This window comes from Ptychodera flava, chromosome 3 (assembly GCF_041260155.1).
Source record: "Ptychodera flava strain L36383 chromosome 3, AS_Pfla_20210202, whole genome shotgun sequence".
Lineage (NCBI taxonomy): Eukaryota > Metazoa > Hemichordata > Enteropneusta > Ptychoderidae > Ptychodera > Ptychodera flava.
The window spans coordinates 856,256-877,500 of record NC_091930.1 but is presented as its reverse complement, the minus strand read 5'-3'; the positions used below and the strand labels follow the sequence as shown (position 1 = coordinate 877,500).

The following is a 21,245-nucleotide window of genomic DNA, read 5'->3' as shown; positions in this document are numbered from 1 at the left end:
CGCAAAATTAATTATGTTAACTTAACGCTTAATGCGCATCGGCACAGATATTCGTACCCTCAAATTCTTATAATTTTAACAGCATCTGATCTGACACTTATAATGACTAATTGTATAGATCCTGGAGTAAGAAATATTGTCAGCGTCTTGCATTTTCAAAAATTGAATATTTCCCCATAGAATTAACATAGGGCTTACATTTGGTTGCGGATTAAAGGAGGGCCTGTACTATTTTGCTTACAATACGCTTAACACTCCCAACGTCTGTCGAGTGAGTCTCCCTCCGCTTCACTGAAAAGCTAACCATTTGATCTTCCGAGCGCATGCACCGTGAAGTTCTATTGATGATCATGTGGTTACCTTTCTGGATAACAACGCTAAGTGCTAGCAAATGCAAATAGTCGTTGAGGAACTGGCTAAATGCGCACGTAGGCTCAGTAAAACAGGTTGATCTTTGACCTGCTATTATTTTAAAACTCTGTCTCTGAGACAAAACTTCAACTTCAAACGATTAGGTACGTGTGCTGGCAACAGTCACCGTAAGAGTGGATGCTCTTCATGGTGAACGCTTGGGTGTTGGCAACTTTATCAAGGAAAAATATGAAGTTAACACGCTAATGGCAAATTGGACGTATTGTTTTTGACTTAAAATACTGGCTCCACAAAAGGAGAAGATTGAATGCAAACATTCGGAAGATTTCGCTTCCCCATAACGCGATAAATTATTGACTTCGGTTGTTCTAAGTATGTACTGGAAAACGGCTTTATAACAAAAAAAAAACTTTTGAAAATTAAGGTAGAGTATCTGGCACACTCACAGTATCCTACAGTAACTACGACTTTTCGCACGATAGTCGCACTAGAGCCGAAGCAACTCCATTCAAACTGGGATGAGTTTCTTTTTTGTTCGTGCGTGTGTTTGATTTATCCGCGATATCTCGATTGGGGTCCCTTAAAAGTTTCCCTACCGCCTACGATACACTCTCCATTTTGACCGTGCGTGCCTTTTTTCCTCCATACAGCATTCACACAAGATAAAGATATTTATACTTGTTTACGGCACATTTCATTTCGAAATCAAACTGTGCATGACCTCGCCAGCCTTGGTAATTATTCAGCCATAATAATCAAATCTCTCCATCTCTAACACCCCGACCGACTTGAACCATAGCCAGGCAAAATCATTCTATCCACCATCACAAAAGTGTTCACCAAGTTTAAATTTTCCCCGCCTTTTTACACGATAAAAATGTCAATCTGCAAGGAAACACATTATAAAGACTCTTTTTTCCGTAAACGGTTTCGTAGCCAGCAACATTCCAAACGTACCTGATCAGAAATATTTGCGTTTCTGTTGAGGCTATCGATGCGGAGTGAGCAGATGTTATTATAGCAAAGGTATCAATCACTTTAGTGATAACACAAAGAAAGCTTATCAAAGAGTCTCGTATGACCTTTGTCGTTTAGTCAATACAATGGCGGTGATGATACCGCATTACACCCCTAAATTCCTCACTCTCCAAAGAACAAACTTCTGAGAGGCTCGTTGATTTGTATACAGCCGTTCAGCAGCCTTCGATTGCTTCTGTTTATTCAATGTCGTAAATTTTGACGATAAGAGATATAGTCTGTCTCTGACACATAAGCTTCAGGTACAGGGTAATTTTATCTGTAAGACATATAAGTACTATAATTATATTTGAAGCAATGTCCCCTGCTGTGATTTCGTACCAGGGTACCTGTTTACTTTGATAGAATGGAGATTTTAGGATCCATGAAAACAGATAATTTTACTTTGTACTTGAAGTAATTTTGTGTTATTATTCATAACGCTCTGCTTTCCGCATCGAGCACTAATTTCCCAACTCAGCTCGTTTTTTAAAAGATCGTACTTATCAGTATTGATTATATACAGACTGCTATAGCAAGAATTAGATCGCAAAATTAATTATATTAACTTAAGGCTAAATGTGCGTCGGCACAGGTATTCATGTCCTTAAATTCCTACAATTTCAACAGTATCTGATCTGACACTTATGGGTCTCATTTTATAGATCCTGGATTAAGAAGTGTTGTCAGAGTCTTACTTTTTAGAAAATAAAATATTTTCCCCATAGATCAACATAGGTCTAACATGTGGTTGCGGATTAAAGGAGGACTTGTACTATTTTGCTTACAATACGCTTAACACTCCCAAAGTCTGTCGAGTGAGTCTCCATCTGCTTCACTGAAAAGCTAACCATTTGAACTTCGGAGCGCATGCGCCGTGAAGCTCTATTGATGATCATGTCCCCACCTGTAAATAGTCACCATGTAGATTGTCGTTGAGGAACTGGCTAAATGCACACGTAGGCTCAGTAAAACAGTTTGGCGTTTGACCTGATATTACGATTTAAAACTCTGTCTCTGAGACTAAAACTTCCACTCAAAACGATAAGGTATGTGCGCTGCTAAGGGTATCCGTAGAATTGGTGCTCTTCATGGTGAACGCTGGGGTGTTGGCAACTTTATCAAGGAACCGTATGAAGATAACACGCTAATGGTAGATCAAACATTGTTTGTAGACTTAAAAATACCGGCTCTGGAAAAGAAGAAGATTGAAATGCAAGAGATATGGAAGATTTCACTTCCTCATAACACGATAAATTATTGACTCCGGTTGTTTCAAGTATGTACTGGAAAACGGTTTTACAAAACAACTCTTTGAAACTTAAGGTAGAGCATCTGGCACACTCACAGTTTCCTACAGTAACTATTAATTTTGGCACGACAGTCGCACTAGAGCCGAAGCAACTCCACTCAAACTACTCCACTCAAACTTGGATGAGTTTCATATTCGTGCGAATGTTTGATTTATCTGCGGTCCCTAGATGGGGACGCTTTAATGGGGCGAGTGTTTAGATTTATGATTGGAACAAATACACAACTGTGAGTATGTTGGCAAGTCACTGTTCTACCAACTGTTATCAGTGCTGAAGGCTTGTGGGTGCCCCTAAGAGCAGGGTTGTAAAAATTGACTTACCTATCCCCCGGCCCATCTCGTAACAATAATTAATGTGTCCCTAATAGGCTGCCTACCGCCTACGTACCCTCTCCATACGACTTTGACCGTGCGTGCCTTTTCCCTCCCTAATCCATTCGTACAAGATAAAGATATTTATACTTGTTTACGGGACATTTTACTTCGAACTCAAACTGTGCATGACCTCGGCAGCCGAGGTAATTATTCAGCCATAATAATCAAATCTTTCACCTGTAACACCCCTACCGACTTGAGTCATAGCCTGGCAAAGTCATTCTATCAACCATCACCAACGTGCTCACAGAGCTTCAGTTTTTCCCGCCTTTTTACCCGATAAAATGTCAATCTGCAGAGGAACAGCTAATAAAGACCGTTTTACGTAAACGGCTTTGTAGCCAGCAACCTTTGAAACGTACAGTTTAGATATTTGCGTTGCTGTAGAGGCCATCGATGCGGAGAGAGCAGAGGTTATCATGAGAAAGATATTAATCACTTTAGTGACAACACAAAAAATACTTATCAAGTAACCTCGTATGACCTGTGCCGTTTAGTCAACATAATGGCGACGACGATGCAGCACTACACCCCAGAATTCCTTAGTCACCAAAGAACAAACTTCTGAGTGGCTCGTTAACTTGTATACAGCGGTTCACCAACCTCCGTTTGCTCCTGTTTTAATCAATGTCGTAGATTGTAACGATAAGAGATACAGTCTTTCTATTACACATAAGATTCAGGTACATATAACTACCTTCATACTTGAAGTAATGTGCCCAGCCGATATTTCGTACCAGGGCACCCGTTTACTTTGATGTGATATGCATGAAGATTGCAGGATGCATGAAAACAGATATTATATTACCATGCCCTGCCCGTCGCATTTTGATTGGTCGAGCTGAACCATGTGACTGACCACAAATACACAGTAATGGTTTGTTTACAGGCCCGTGAATATGAATAATAAGATTAGCAACTCAAAGTATCGTAACTTTACAGCTCAAACGTAAATCATGATCAATCACAAAATAAAATGGAGCACTTGTAGGTCAAGTTGAGATACTTTTTTCTGAAAACATCTCCGGATTTGCCAATTTTTTACAGGGCGCGTGACAGTGCGTCGCGTATTGCTCAGTTTCTGGGGCCCAGTTGTCGTTCGCTCCTGAAATTTTCGGAAATTTTGACGGTTTTCTTTGGTTCGCTGATAATATAATGGAAATAATAGACTCCGCTCTGACCATTAACGTTTATTTGTGGGCGCGGGCTCGAGGAAAGCCAAATTAACGGGCTCGGCAAGCCTCGCCCGTTAATTTTTGGCTTTCCTCTCGCCCTTGCCCACAAATAAATGTTAATGGTCAGCGCGTCGCCCGTTATTTCTATATTATTACTTCGTACTTGAAGTAGTTTGTGTTATTATATATATATATATATATATATATATATATATATATATATATATATATATATATATATATCGATATATATATATATATATATATATATATATATATATATATATATATATATATATTTATATATAAACTATCTATGTATGTATCTATGTATGCATATAGAATGACAGAGCTTTGCCAAGAATAAACAATGCCAATCGTTCCTTGATGATCAAATACTCAGATGAAAAGAACAGAGATATTACTCATGACTGATATTTGTAAATCAAAACTCAAGTAAGAAGGTGAATAGGACATATCGTTCTTGGTCGAAATCCCACCTTCATACTTCAATAAATGGTATGAACCAATGGTATGAATTGTGTCGAATACATTATGTGTATATGAGGTCAATGTCCATGTCGATTGTCGAAATGCAGTTTCATGCATTAGTAAAGACACATTAAATTCACGGGATGTGCTCTCTAGAGTATAATGTCTCAAGCTATCATCAGACAAAGATGGTTCAGTTTCGTTAAACTCAATCATGTACATTGTTAAATAATATATAAGCAGTACAATACGATTGCAATCAGTAGTAAGCATTGGAAAACAGCATGCCGTCAACATTATTTTTATTCAGAGTGTTGTTATATTCGTCATCGAACATTCGGGAGTAAACCGTTCCTAATGTCCTTCACTCAGGTTGAAGATTGTGTAGTTCAGTCGATGAAGACTTTGATGCAGTGATTATCTGTCACAAATAGTTTCCTTGGGTCTTCAAGTGACTTGGCGATACCGATTTGATGGTCTAACTTGCCCTCTCTACTGTCTATGCGGTGGATAAATTTTCCTTTCACGTCACATGCTTGGATGTTGACCGACGACAATACCGGACGGGTATTGTAAGTGTCTTTCTCACCAAAGCTTCCAAATGCACGAACAAAGCGATCGTTTTCGTCGAACACCTGTACAGGAGAATTGTTAAAATCAGATACATAAAGATCGCCGTCATTGTCGAAATCAATGCAATGGGGACCCTTAAATTGACCTTCATTTCGCCCATAACTCCCAACTGAATTGATGTACTCTCCAGTTTGTATGTATTTCCTGATGCAGTGTCCATCATTGTCAGTATCACTACCCTCTTCATACCAGTCTGTCACGTGCACAACACCATTCAGTGGACTAATCGCGATACTACGAGGGTGTCGAAGTTCAGCTTTTCCAAAGGATCTGATCAACTTGCCACCTTTATCACACACCAAAATTTGCTGATTTAGAGAGTCTGATATGAATTGCAAACCTTCTGGTTTGAAACTCCTTGTTATTTGTTATTCATTAGATTAGGCACAATCAATTTATTTTAGCAATCTATCTATCTATCTATCTATCTATCTATCTATCTATCTATCTATCTATCTATCTATCTATCTATCTATCTATCTATCTATCTATCTATCTATCTACCTATCTATCTATCTATCTATCTATCTATCTATCTATCTATCTATCTATCTATCTATCTATCTATCTATCTATCTATCTATCTATCTATCTATCTATCTATCTATCTATCTATCTATCTATCTATCTATCTATTATATATACATACATACACACACAAACACACACACATACACAAACGCACACCTACACACACACACACATACACCCACACACACACACACACACACACACACACACACACACACACACACACACACACACACACACAACACACACACACACACACTATATATATATATATATATATATATATATATATATATATATTATATATATATATATATATATATATATATAGGGATGCTGGAGAATTGATTTTACAATTTCATCTCTACAATGTTGTTTCGTGAGTCACGAGACTCACTCATCGAACCGCATACTTCGTACATATATATATATATATATATATATATATATATATATATATATATATATATATATATATATATATATATATATATATATATATATATAAACATGCAAATTACTTAAAATACACAGTAATTACATCTGTCACAGGCTGATCTGACTTTTGGTTATGTTTTATAGCTCATATGGTTGGAAAGGGCCATTATATTGTGGTCTTAGTTTGTGTTGAAATCGATAAATAATGCATTTTTTGATGGCAAGACTTATTTAACAGAGTGGTCTTATCAGTATATACAGACTCCGATAGCAACGATTAGATCGAAAATTAATTATATTAACTTAAGGCTTAATGCGCATCGGCACAGATATTCGAACCCTCAAATTCTTATAATTTTAACAGCATCTGATCTGACACTTATAATGACTAATTGTATAGGTCCTGGAGTAAGAAATATTGTCAGCGTCTTACATTTTCAAAAATCGAATATTTCCCAATATAAAAAGAACATAGGGCTAACATACAGTTGCGGATTAAAGGAGGGCCTGTACTATTTTATTTACAATACGCTTAAACTCCCAACGTCGGTCGAGTGAGTCTCCCTCCGCTTCACTGAAAATCTAAGCATTTGAACTTCGGAGCGCATGCGCCGTGAAGCTCTATTGATGATCATTTCGTTCTCTCTCTTATACCAACGATAAGAGCTACCCAATGTAATTGTCGTTGAGGTTCTGGCTAAATGCGCACGTAGGCTCAGTATAACAATTTGACGTTTGACCTGCTATAATGATTTAAAACTCTGTCTCTGAGACTAAAACTTCAACTTCAAAACGATTAGGTACGTGTGCTGGCAACAGTAACCGTGGGAGTGATGCTCTTCATGGTGAACGCTTGGGTGTTGGCAACTTTATCAAGGAAAAATATGAAGTTAACACGCTAATGGCAAATTGGACGTATTGTTTTTGACTTAAAAATACCGGCTCCACAAAAAGAGAAGATCGAAATGCAAAATATACGGAAGATTTCACTTCCCCATAACACGATAAATTATAGACTTCGGTTGTTCTAAGTATGCACTGGAAAACGGCTTAACAACAAAAACACTTTTGAAACTTAAGGTAGAGCATCTGGCACAATCACAGTATCCTACAGTAACTACGAATTTCGCACGATAGTCGCACTAGAGCCGAAGCAACTCCATTCAAACTGCGATTAGTTTCTCTTTCGTGCGTGCGTGCGTGTGTTTGATTTATCCGCGATATCTCGATGGGGGTCCATTAAAAGTTTCCCTACCGCCTACGTACACTCTCCATTTTGACCGTGCGCGCCTTTTTTCCTCCCTATAACATTCATACAAGATAAATATATTTGTATTTGTTTCGGGGCATTTTTACTTCGAACTCAAACTTTGCATAACCACGGCAGCCTAGGTAATTATTCAGCCATAATAATCAAATCTCTCCATCTCTAACACCCCGACCGACTTAGCCATAGCCAGGCAAAATCATTCTATCCACCGTCACAAAAGTGCTCATCAAGCTTCAATTTCCCTGCCTTTCCAGCCGATGAAAGTGTTAATCTGCAAGGAAACACATTATAAAGACTCTTTTTTCCGTAAACGGTTTCGTAGCCAGCAACATTCCAAACGTACCTGATCAGAAATATTTGCGTTTCTGTTGAGGCTATCGATGCGGAGTGAGCAGATGCTATCATAGCAAAGGTATCAATCACTTTAGTGATAACACAAAGAAAGCTTATCAAAAAGTCTCGTATGACCTTTGTCGTTTAGTCAATACAATGGCGGTGATGACACCGCATTACACCCCTAAATTCCTCACTCTCCAAAGAACAAACTTCTGAGAGGCTCGTTGATTTGTATACAGCCGTTCAGCAGCCTTCGATTGCTTCTGTTTATTCAATGTCGTAAATTTTGACGATATAGTCTGTCTTTGACACATAAGCTTCAGGTACAGGGTAACTTTATCTGTAAGACATATAAGTACTATAATTATATTTGAAGTAATGTCCCCTGCTGTGATTTCGTACCAGGGTATACCTGTTTACTTTGATAGAATGGAGAGTTCAGGATCCACGAAAACAGATAATTTTACTTTGTATTAGAAGTAATTTGTGTTATTATTCATAACGCTCTGCTTTCCGCATAGAGCACGAATTTCCCAACTCAGCTCGTTTTTTAAAAGATCGTACTTATCAGTATTGATTATATACAGACTCCGATAGCAAGAATTAGATCGCAAAATTAATTATATTAACTTAAGGCTAAATGTGCGTCGGCACAGGTATTCATGTCCTTAAATTCCTACAATTTCAACAGTATCTGATCTTACACTTATGGGTCTCATTTTATAGATCCTGGATTAAGAAGTGTTGTCAGAGTCTTACTTTTTAGAAAATAGAATATTTCCCCATTGAATTAACATAGGTCTAACATGTGGTTGCGGATTGAAGGAGGACTTGTACTATTTTGCTTACAATACGCTTAACACTCCCAAAGTCTGTCGAGTGAGTCTCCATCTGCTTCACTGAAAAGCTAACCATTTGAACTTCGGAGCGCATGCGCCGTGAAGCTCTATTGATGATCATGTCCCCACCTGTAAATAGTCACCATGTAGATTGTCGTTGAGGAACTGGCTAAATGCACACGTAGGCTCAGTAAAACAGTTTGGCGTTTGACCTGATATTACGATTTAAAACTCTGTCTCTGAGACTAAAACTTCCACTCAAAACGATAAGGTATGTGCGCTGCTAAGGGTATCCGTAGAATTGGTGCTCTTCATGGTGAACGCTGGGGTGTTGGCAACTTTATCAAGGAACCGTATGAAGATAACACGCTAATGGTAGATCAAACATTGTTTGTAGACTTAAAAATACCGGCTCTGGAAAAGAAGAAGATTGAAATGCAAGAGATATGGAAGATTTCACTTCCTCATAACACGATAAATTATTGACTCCGGTTGTTTCAAGTATGTACTGGAAAACGGTTTTACAAAAACAACTCTTTTGAAACTAAGGTAGAGCATCTGGCACGCTCACAGTTTCCTACAGTAACTATTAATTTTGGCACGACAGTCGCACTAGAGCCGAAGCAACTCCACTCAAACTACTCCACTCAAACTTGGATGAGTTTCATATTCGTGCGAATGTTTGATTTATCTGCGGTCCCTAGATGGGGACGCTTTAATGGGGCGAGTGTTTAGATTTATGATTGGAACAAATACACAACTGTGAGTATGTTGGCAAGTCACTGTTCTACCAGCTGTTATCTGTGCTGAAGGTTTGTGGGTGCCCCTAAGAGCAGGGTTGTAAAATTGACTTACCTATCCCCCGGCCCATCTCGTAACAATAATTAATGTGTCCCTAATAGGCTGCCTACCGCCTACGTACCCTCTCCATACGACTTTGACCGTGCGTGCCTTTTCCCTCCCTAATCCATTCGTACAAGATAAAGATATTTATACTTGTTTACGGGACATTTTTACTTCGAACTCAAACTGTGCATGATCTCGGCAGCCGAGGTAATTATTCAGCCATAATGATCAAATCTTTTCACCTGTAACACCCCGAACGACTTGAGTCATAGCCTGGCAAAGTCATTCTATCAACCATCACCAACGTGCTCACAGAGCTTCAGTTTTTCCCGCCTTTTTACCCGATAAAATGTCAATCTGCAGAGGAACAGGTAATAAAGACATTTTTACGTAAACGGCTTCGTAGCCAGCAACCTTTGAAACGTACAGTTTAGATAATTGCGTTGCTGTAGAGGCCATCGATGCGGAGAGAGCAGAGGTTATCATGATAAAGGTATCAATCACTTTAGTGTCAACACAAAAAAGAACTTATCAAGTAACCTCGTATGACCTGTGTGGTTTAGTCAACATAATGGCGACGACGATGCAGCACTACACCCCAGAATTCCTTAGTCACCAAAGAACAAACTTCTGAGTGGCTCGTTAACTTGTATACAGCGGTTCACCAACCTCCGTTTGCTCCTGTTTTAATCAATGTCGTAGATTGTAACGATAAGAGATACAGTCTTTCTATTACACATAAGATTCAGGTACATATAATTACTTTTATACTGGAAGTAATGTGCCCTGTAGAGATTTCGTACCAGAGCACCCGTTTACTTTGATGTGATATGCATACACATTGCAGGATGCATGAAAACAGATATTATATTACCATGCCCTGCCCGTCGCATTTTGATTGGTCGAGCTGAACCATGTGACTGACCACAAATACACAGTAATGGTTTGTTTACAGGCCCGTGAATATGAATAATAAGATTAGCAACTCAAAGTATCGTAACTTTACAGCTCAAACGTAAATCATGATCAATCACAAAATAAAATGGAGCACTTGTAGGTCAAGTTGAGATACTTTTTCTGAAAACATCTCCGGATTTGCCAATTTTTTACAGGGCGCGTGACAGTGCGTCGCGTATTGCTCAGTTTCTGGGGCCCAGTTGTCGTTCGCTCCTGAAATTTTCGGAAATTTTGACGGTTTTCTTTGGTTCGCTGATAATATAATGGAAATAATAGACTCCGCTCTGACCATTAACGTTTATTTGTGGGCGCGGGCTCGAGGAAAGCCAAATTAACGGGCTCGGCAAGCCTCGCCCGTTATTTTTGGCTTTCCTCTCGCCCTTGCCCACAAATAAATGTTAATGGTCAGCGCGTCGCCCGTTATTTCTATATTATTACTTCGTACTTGAAGTAGTTTGTGTTATTATATATATATATATATGTATATATATATTATATATATATATATATATATATATATATATATATATATATAATAGCTGTCGTAATTTCTGAGTTTTGCGGTACCAGGACAAAATTCCTCGGAAATTTTGCATCCATAGGACTGACAAAGTATCTAGTTACCTATACCAAGTAATTATTTTGACGGAACTTTGTTTGAAATGGAATTATCATTCAAAATGGTAACCGCCACGCAACTGTGCAACGAGTTCCAAGATGGCTGGTTCTGGCACCTGTTGAATGAAATGGCAGTATGGCTAGAAAGTTTTCGACTCTCTGGTGTATTGATATATTTGCTGCTCCTCATGTCAGGTGATGTCGAAATAAACCCAGGACCTCAAAAGAAAAATGGAGGCAGAATGAAGAATGGCCAGGTGAGGAAAATAACTGATGCTATGAATCTTAGAAGTTCATCGTCGACCCCGTCTGCTGAAAGTGAACCATTGCATGACACAGCACATGGCGGCCATATTTGTTCAGATAGATCGGATGACGATGACGTTGGCCTTACGTTGAATGACGTTGTGGCTGAAATACGAAGTTTAAAACAGGAAATTACCGGTCAACTTCAAGCAGTAGATGACAGAGTGAAGAAGTTAACAGAGGAAGTAAAAGAGTTGCAGAGTGGTGTACGTGAAAACCGAGAGGTAACCGCAAATCTCGTGGAAGAGAATAACGTGCTCCGTAGACGAGTTGGAAAGCTGGAGACAGAGCTAGACAAAACACAGGCTCAGATGAAACGGAATAACCTTATTATATATGGAATAGAGCAGACTAGAGGAGAATCTTGGAGTGATACGGAAGAATTGGTAAAGACATTCATTCGTGATAAGTTACAAATAGAGGAGGAAATGGAGTTCGAGCGGGTACACCGTCTTATCTATGCCCATAGCCATCCACAGCCGATCATAATGAGATTTCTCCGGTACAAACAACGAGAAAAAGTCCTCAGATCTGCAGTTAAACTGAAGGGAACACAATATCGCATCGGTGAAGACTACACGCCTAAGGTGAGGGAAATTAGGAGGAAACTAGGAAAGTATGCGGATGAAGCAAGGTCAGCAGGGAAAACAGTGAAACTTGTATATGACAAAATTAAAGTCGATGATGTAGTGTACGTGTATGATGACCATGATAAGAACTTGCGACCACTGCGTACCCGCCAGACAGATGAAAGGGTCAGAGAAGACTAGGACATTGGCCAAGGTCGGAACTGTGTGAGAACAAACGTTGGTGAAAATGTAAACTGCAGCGATGATACTGAGGCTGTAAATTTCAACCTGAAATTTTTGGTATGGAATATCAACGGTTATTAGATAAGCTTGGAAATGATGACTTTTGCAAATATTATGATCTTTGACTTTGTATGTCTGACTGAAACGTGGCTGTATAACCAAAGTGACATCTCTATAGATGGTTTTAAAAGTGTACATGTTTCAGGAGTACGGAAAACAAAATTTGGTAGAGCGTCTGGAGGGATCTCAATTTTCTTTAGAGAAAATACATGTGATGTAGGATTAAAATCCCTTCCAAGTTGCTCACAAAACATAACTTGGTATTCATTAACAAGTAAAGGGCGTCCAATCTTGTTGATCGCAGGTGTGTATAGACCACCAGAAGGATCAAAATTTGCAGATAAAGACTTTTTTGATATTCTTGAAAGTGACCTTATTAAACAAAAATCACAGTATGATTGTGATGTAATCATAGCTGGAGACTTTAATGGTCGAACAGGTAATTCTAGTGATTACATCGACGTGCATTGTGAACACTTACCTATCGATGAGTCAATGAACTCTACGGAATCTTATAACATTCCTCAAAGGAAGTCACAGGATAATGGTGTTAATAGTTATGGTTTACATTACTTGAGTTTTGTGCATGTGTAAATTACCACATTGTAAATGGAAGACTGTACCGTGATAAGGAGGTTGATAACTTTACTTATATTGCAAGTACTGGAACGTGTGTTAATGATTATGTCTTAACCACTGCAGATGTCTTTTCTAAATTTGTTGACTTTGGAGTAAATAGCCGCATTGAATCGGATCATATGCCTTTAGAGTTTACTTTAATGGTTCAAGGCGGCAGAGATAACTTTTGTCCAAGTATACAAGCTCAGAACTCAAATTGTTTTAGGTTGAAATGGAATCCTGAGAAAAAGGAGCAATACCACCAGAATTTCAACTCTGAAGCTACTGATAATTTGCGTTTTACTTTTTATGAGAATATTGCCCACAGTAAGCTTGAAGATGCAGCAAAGTGTCTGGTAAATATTGTTCATTCATGTTGTAGTGAAATGAAGATGGAGTTACAATATAATAGAAGTAATAGACAGAATCCGTGGTTTGATAATGAATGTCTTATGACAAGGAAAGAAGTTTATAGATCATTAAATCATTTCAGAAATTTTCGTTATCAAAAGAATCTAGATTATTACATTCAGATTAAAAATAGTTATAGAAATTTAATAAGGAGAAAAAAGTTGTTGTATCAGAAACAGAAAAGGTAAGAGCTTGAACGGTTAGCAACCAATCCAAATTCAAAGTTATTCTGGCAAAGACTGAGACAGAAATCCACTGGTATTTCAAGTCAAATTTCCCAGCAGGAATGGTTTAATTATTTCAATGATTTGTTTAACCCAGATTTAACGGAAGCAGAGGACATGGAAGATTTTTACTCTTCAATTCAGAACTTTGTTGATGAATTGGACTGGGAAGATTTGGACAGTTCTGATATTGACTGTTCAAGTCTGAATTGTCCCATTTCCATGGTAGAAATAAAAAATAGTATTCATAGATTGAAAAATAACAAGGCTTCTGGAGAAGATGGGATTCCAGCAGAATTTTGGAAATATGCACCCACAGAAATTTATGACATGTTACATATTTTATTTAATGAAATATTTAATAGTGGTAGTTTTCCTGAACAATGGGCATTGGGTTTGATAAATCCAGTATACAAGAAGGGAAGTAAAGACCTTCCGGGTAACTATCGTAGTATCATGCTACTTAATGTTATTAGTAAAATTTACACAAATATTATATCTGACAGGCTTGGTAAGTGGTTTGATGAGCATAACGAGATAGTTAAAGCACAATGTGGATTCAGGAAAAAAGAAGTACTCTTGATAATGTTTTTATTTTGCGCACCCTTATAGAAAAGTATGTATTTCATTTAAAGAGTCGACTGTATTGCGCCTTTATAGACTGAAAAAGCGTTTGACAGGATTCACCATTATTCATTATTCTATAAAATTGCTAAAACTGGTATAAGAGGGAAATTTTTATCTTCTCTTTTTTCCATGTATTCTCATGTGAAAGCTGCGGTCAAAACACCCCAAGGCATCACAGATTATTTTGACATTAATATTGGTGTTCAACAAGGTTCTGTAATCTCCCCACTTTTGTTCTGTTTTTACATAAATGACTTAGAGGAGGCACTGAAACAAGGTACTGAAACAGTGGTGTATTCTAGTATGTTAAAACTATTGTATCTTTTATATGCTGATGATTTGGTTTTAATTAGTAGTACCCCCATTGGTTTGCAACGTCTCCTCAACCGACTAGCTGGTTATTGTAAAGAATGGAGACTTAATGTAAATCTTGCCAAAACTAAAATTATTGTGTTCCGCAAAGCAGGGGGGTTGAAGAAAACCGAGAAATGGTTCTGGCAAGGCCAAAGAATCGAAGTTGTTCCAAAATATAATTACTTGGGTGTTATATTTTCTAGTTCTGGTGCTTGGTATCAAGCACAAAAATATATTGCTGTTCAAGCTAGGAAAGCTTTGTTTAGTTTAGAAAAAACACTTTATAAATATAATGGAGTTCAACCTGATTTAGCATTTCATATTTTTGATTGTAAGATCCTTCCTGTTCTCCTATATGGCAGTGCTATGTATGGAACCCACGATTGTGTAGAAATTGAGAAAATACATCATAAGTTTTGTAAGTTTATTTTGGGGGTTAATATGAATACTACAAATTCTGCTGTAAGGGGGAACTCGGAAGATATCCTATCAGAGTTCATATAGATATGCAAATTTTACGTTTCTGGCTCAAGTGTATACAGGTTGACTGCCCTGAAATAGTGAAAGATTGTTATGAATATCAATATGATAGAGCACAGAAAGGTTTTAACTGCTGGGCATTATATGTCAAAAACTTGCTTTGTAACTTTGGTTTTGGTGAGGTATGGTTGAACCAACATGTGACAAATAATGGAGTCTTTCTTCTACAATTTAAACAGCGATGTTGCGATATTGCGATGCAAAAGTGGTATTCTGAGATATGTCAAAGTTCAAAGTTATGTACCTACTCTAAATTTAAACTTCACTTGACATGTGAAAAGTATCTTAAATGTATCCCAAATATTATATACCGAAATGCATTATCGCGTCTTAGATTATCATCTCATTGCCTCCTTATTGAGAAGGGTAGAGAACTTGGCATTCTACGTTAACAGAGATTATGTCCATTTGGGTGCAATTGTATCGATGATGAATATCACTTTACTCTTGTATGTCCACAATATGAGAAGATTAGATCTAGATTTATTTGTCAATTTTTCTACTTACCTGCAAGTAAGTGGAAATTTCTCTTATTATTACAGTCAGAAAATCCAAATACTTTAGAATACCTAGGAAAATATGTCTTTCATTCTTTCAAGAAGCGCCAGAATCTTCTTGATGAACATAGTTAATGTTTTTTGATAAAAGAAAAAAAGATTTTTGTTTATGTGAGATATCATCCCAAGAGACTACATGTTCTTGTATAAATTGTGAAGATACACATTGTACATGAAGGCCAATGGCCTGTAGTACTGAATAAAATAATCGCAATCATACCAATCCATAATCCGATGACAGGTCAGAATTCGTGAGACAATAGTAGTAAACATAGACACAAAACAGCACAGAACAGACAGTAAATAGACGGTACACAAACAACGTCATATTCATGAAAGAAAGATATATGGACCTCTGGCCAGAAGACCAAGAAGTGATGTCAGGTGTTTCGAAAAAGTAAGCGCATCCTGCCCTACATGTGGCACCCGCCATATATCAATCTATAAGTCAGATAGGTAGTGGTCACTAACTAAGGCCCAATGTCACCGATGCCATAAGTGATCATTTGTCGAAGAGAGATATTGTATTTATCTACCAGCTTGCGATACCTGCCAAAAAAGCGTTTGAATGTAGAGACAAGTCTTGCTCTGGTGTAACCTTGATTTAATAGTTTGTAAGAGAGATGGCCATGTCTCTCTACAAAATCACCATATGAACTGCATGCTCTAGCATATCGAATAAGCTGGGAAATGTATACCCCATAAGCTGGTGAGAGAGGAATATTACTTATGAGGTGTGGAAACTTGATGATACTAAAGTTAAAATCATCTCTCTTGTCATATAGCCTAGTAGAAAGGTGACCATTAGAGTCAAATTCAAGTAAAATGTCCAGATATGAAGCAGAAAAGGCCGTTTCTGTAGTTTCTTTAATCTCCAATTATGGAGGATAAATCATAGCGAGATATTTACTGAATTCAGAGTTATTCATAGAAATAACATCGTCTATGTATCTATATGTTAGATTGAAAGTTCGAGCTACAGAGACCTTTTCTGTTTAATTAAGTTCTGGATAAATTCTGCCTCGTATGAGAACAGAAATAAGTCTGCAAGCAAGGAGCACAGTTAGTGCCCATAGGAATTCCTATACACTGTTGGAAAATGTGTCCTCCAAATTCTACAATTATGTTGTCGATGAGGAAATCAAGCATACTGATAATGTCTTTCTCGGTATAAAACACTTTAGCGTTAGTTGTATTTTTAACAAAATATGTAGAATTATACCCTAATACCACATATTTGTAACGGCGTGAACCATTTTGTAGAAAAATGCTTGGTTGATGATGTTTTTAAAGCGTTCTTTCAATTATTATGTGGTATTGTCGTATATAATATGGAAAAATCTAAAGTTTTAATAAATGTTATTTTTGAAAGAGATCTTGATTTCAAATTTTCCAAGAGTTCCTTCGAATTTTTTAATATCCACATTTGATTTATACCACTTCGAGAAAAGACAACATCACAGTATGCCTCAAGTCCCCGTTTAACAGTACAAAGAACAGAAGTCAGTATTTTCGATAACTCTGTTGTTGGACATTTTGAAGATCCTGCGATAAACCTAGCTTTGTAAGGTGTTTTGTGGAGCTTTGGTATCCAGTATAAGCTAGGCAACTTATTATGATCATCCTTTGTTCTAATATTGATATTATCCATGAATGACTTATGGTTTGCTAAAATGTCAGATTTGCTGAACATTGATTGTCTGTAAGTGGAGTTGATGGAGGTCTTAGTTACACCATGTTCGTCTATAAGACATTCAAAATAATACTTCTCACAGACAAATACAATGTTATTGGCAGCTTTATCAGCAGGAACGACAACGTATTTGTCATGGATATCATTCAAACACTTAACAGCATCAGGATCTTTAAATACAGAATTGGGTCTTCTGCAAACATATGATCTTAGTCGACCAATAAGGCCACGCACTATTTTCCTCACAGTTTTGACCCATTCTGACAGTGTTTCCAACTCTACATCCTCCCTTTTAGCCCATTTCCTGGCATATTCTTCAACAGAGTCCATAACGATCTTAAAATTATGGTTCCAGTTGATCCTGCGAGGTTCTCTGAACTTGGGTCCACAAGATAATATCTTACGAAGGTGATGATGTTCAACCAAGTTCAGATCACCAGTGATGACATGGCCAAATATCACTTAGATAGTTTTTGTCCACAAAAACACGATCGGAACTACTTTAATGTAATTGCGTTACGTGAAAAGCCTTGTTAAAGGTTTGTAGTCACGTGACATTTTGCATTTGCCCTCACTATCATTCTCATGAAAATGGAAACAATATTGATATTATATAATAGGATGACGAGAAAATCTAAACACGTGGCTAATCTTCACCTTTGACCCCAAATACTCATCACAAAATAACTCAAATCGTGTCAAAGAGGACACCACGCAAGACACGTAATAGTCACAGATATTTTAAAAGTGTCGTCTCGTGTTGTGGGATTTTATTGTACTTAGATAATACAATCGAAACATGATTGAACGAATTCTCATCAATGATTGTACAAAAGGTTCGGAACGCATCTTCTTTGCAAGATTTAAGCTAGCACTGTATATTTGTTCATCAATGATATTGTCATCAATATGGTCGGAAATTGTTTCTTACTATACTTTATTCTTGTGTTTCGTGTAGCTCTCCCGTTATTGATACACTGACGCAACGTCCTCAACGCCAGCGATTACAATTGATGCTGACGAGCTCCGATGACATCTTCAAATGTTCTGGGAACAACAAAATAAGAATATTGAATTGAAATTACCAATGTCTACACGTAAGGTAAAGATAAAAACGATGAATTTTTTTTCTGTTTATGACGTCTACAACGCTGAGTTAAATTATTTTTATACCATATCATCTTATTCTACTTAAAAAAATGTTGAAACCAACTATTTAGCTTGTCATTATGGCATCTATATGTTTGAAATGCAACGTTATTGTTTACATTTATATTCTCGTCCGGACAAGAATTCACATGTCAACAATAACAACACAGTTTACACATGTTCAAGCTGAGTTGAAAAGCTTAATAATGTGTATATCAACATACGCTGTGCAGGAAGTTGAACAAGAAATTATAATTGATATTACGAAGATAATTTGTGAAAAGATTTAAAGTTAGCATGACTGGCCATATAAGAAATTGTACACAAAATCAATAGATCACACGTATTGCATATCTGAGACTTCTCTTCATTTGTACTACAAGGAGATGGAATTTACATTACAGAAAGGAACAGCTGACTTACTACATGTATGGCACATCTGAATCTTTGACAGCGACATCTCTGGAGAGGTCGGTTAACTTGAAGTAATGCCAAGAGATGACGTCACCACACTGGCCGTTCATTGGAGCACAGAGTTTCTAGGAGGAAGAGGAGGAAAAGAATGAGAAAGATTGTTACAAGATGTTGAATGGCTGGTCGAACAAAATATTTTCACGTATTACTTCTGCAAAAACTGCGCCTTATATTTAATGACGTGATTATTTATAGGGAAGAAATTTTATAAACTTTACACAATTACTTATGCAGCGTTATCCCTCGTGACCGATAAATAAAATGGTTGTCACCGTTTCAAAGAAGTTGGATGTATGTGCGACAAAAAGTGCTCCAGCTTGTACTTACTGAAATCTCATCCTGGCTAAGGACAGAGCCCCATACATTGAATTCGGTAATTTCATGGTTGAACCTATTTTTCCAGTCAAGGTCGACTCCCATCTTGCGCTGTTTTACACCGAGCAGGACAGCGCCACCACCCAGAATGATTTCACCGACCAAGAGACAACTGCCAGAAGCCGCCACGGGCCGTTACCGAAATATTGGTAAGCGCCTCCCTCAAAGGTCCATGTGGCGCAGACGTACCATTTAACGTCATTGATGGTGGCGCCACTGGGGCTACCAGTTTCCGCGTTGAGGAAGAGTTGCAGATTGGTCGGATTGCTGACGCTGATACTGCTGACTTTCGCGTCCTTAAGGCGATAGCTGAAGAGGTCAATGACATGGCGTCCACGGTCTTGCCCCAAGGGCAGATTATGAGGCCTTCAGGTCTGGAACATCCTGGAATAATTGAACGTAGGCATGTGGTCCAACAGATTTGTCCATCGGGACCACTTTGCCAACCTAAGGTATCCACCTTCGCATTTTGTAACATGGGGTTCTGATGATAGAAACAGCAGCATATGGTAAATAATGCCTTTGTCAATGTTTGACAGTAAATGGTATATAAACTAATCACCCCTGTTAAGCCTTTGTCTTGATTTTACACATATAGGCGACTGCTAATTGAAGTTTTTTGTCAGTGAAAAAAGCAATAATGGGTGCAGTCTGTCACACCGTAATGATCTCTATAAAGAAGGAAAATACTTGTAAAAGGCCTAGAGAAATATTTTTTCTATATACCATACCATTTGAAAATGTCGCATGTTTCCGACAAAAAATTGATTAAACTATTTGGAATGAGAAAACTGTCTACACATGAATTATATTTTTGGTTTTACATACATTATAATAGAAATGTCACGAGGGAGGACATTTACATGACGCAATCTTTTCACAGACTGAGTATTGTAAGAACACTTCAGATTTGACGTGAAAAGCTGAACCGTCTACACGATGACAATATGTGGAGCTGCCTAAAGTAACGTGTAAACACTTGACAGCACAGAAAATCAAACTTGTACACCCTGTAAACGTTGCTACTTTTTTGAAGCAAAGTCTAAATTATCTTTACGTTTCACATCAGTGTTTTTAGCCACAGAGGCGTGACATGGGCTTTCAATATTTCATCAGTGGTTTTGAACGATATCTTGATGTCAAAAATACTATCGAAACAGTTTCTACAATACTCCCCTTATAAAAAATCCACCAATCCAGCACGGTGCAACAGTTACTATCCAGAAATATGTAGGTTTATAGGATGTAGGACAGGTGCTCAGCGATGTATAATCGTGAAATTTTGACACGCAACCATAGTGATAATTTATACTATTGATATATCATGCATTAATAATGATTACCATCATAAAATATTTTGACAGAGTGTACATTACACATGTACATGTAAGAACCTGTTAAAAATCTGACTGTTAAGAATCTGAAACTAATTTGATGCGAATAATGAATTTCAGTCAACCATTGGCTAAAAGGTTCCAAGACACTGCACATTAGCTAACCTTTTTCATCAATTTGTGATGTTCAGAGAATTTCCAATCCTATTGTTGCAGTGACGACAGCTAGAAAGAGAATATACTAGTCTGTTACCAATACACCCTTCCTTTCCTGTTTGCTTCATATGGATCCTACTGATGGTAAAGGGATCAAACAAATTAGAGGGATTGGGAAGGTACATATGTGTGAAATGATGTACTTATAATCTCCTACAGGACAGCCAATACAGGAACGTGAGTTGTAATATTCTTCGGCCCTGCCGAACAACTCGCTGAGCAAGACCCTGTAAATTACAAAACAGAAAATACAGAAAAAACTTAGAAAAACAGAATAATATGAA

The 21,245-nt window shown here is 37.6% G+C and overlaps 1 protein-coding gene and 1 long non-coding RNA gene across 3 annotated transcripts in view; both read right to left on the bottom strand.

Moving 5' to 3' along the window:
• Window positions 1–21,245, bottom strand: part of LOC139129402 (E3 ubiquitin-protein ligase TRIM71-like) — a 143,683-nt gene that overhangs the window by 50,011 nt on the left and 72,427 nt on the right. The window lies entirely within an intron of this gene.
• LOC139124508 (uncharacterized) overlaps window positions 18,314–21,245 on the bottom strand; it is a 29,990-nt gene continuing 27,058 nt past the window's right edge. Inside the window, exons 2-5 of the long non-coding RNA XR_011549935.1 lie at window positions 20,911–21,188; window positions 19,364–19,895; window positions 18,986–19,101; window positions 18,314–18,460 (exon numbers count right to left, since the gene is read on the bottom strand). This is a non-coding gene — a long non-coding RNA (uncharacterized lncRNA). The remainder of the gene's footprint in view (window positions 18,461–18,985; window positions 19,102–19,363; window positions 19,896–20,910; window positions 21,189–21,245) is intronic.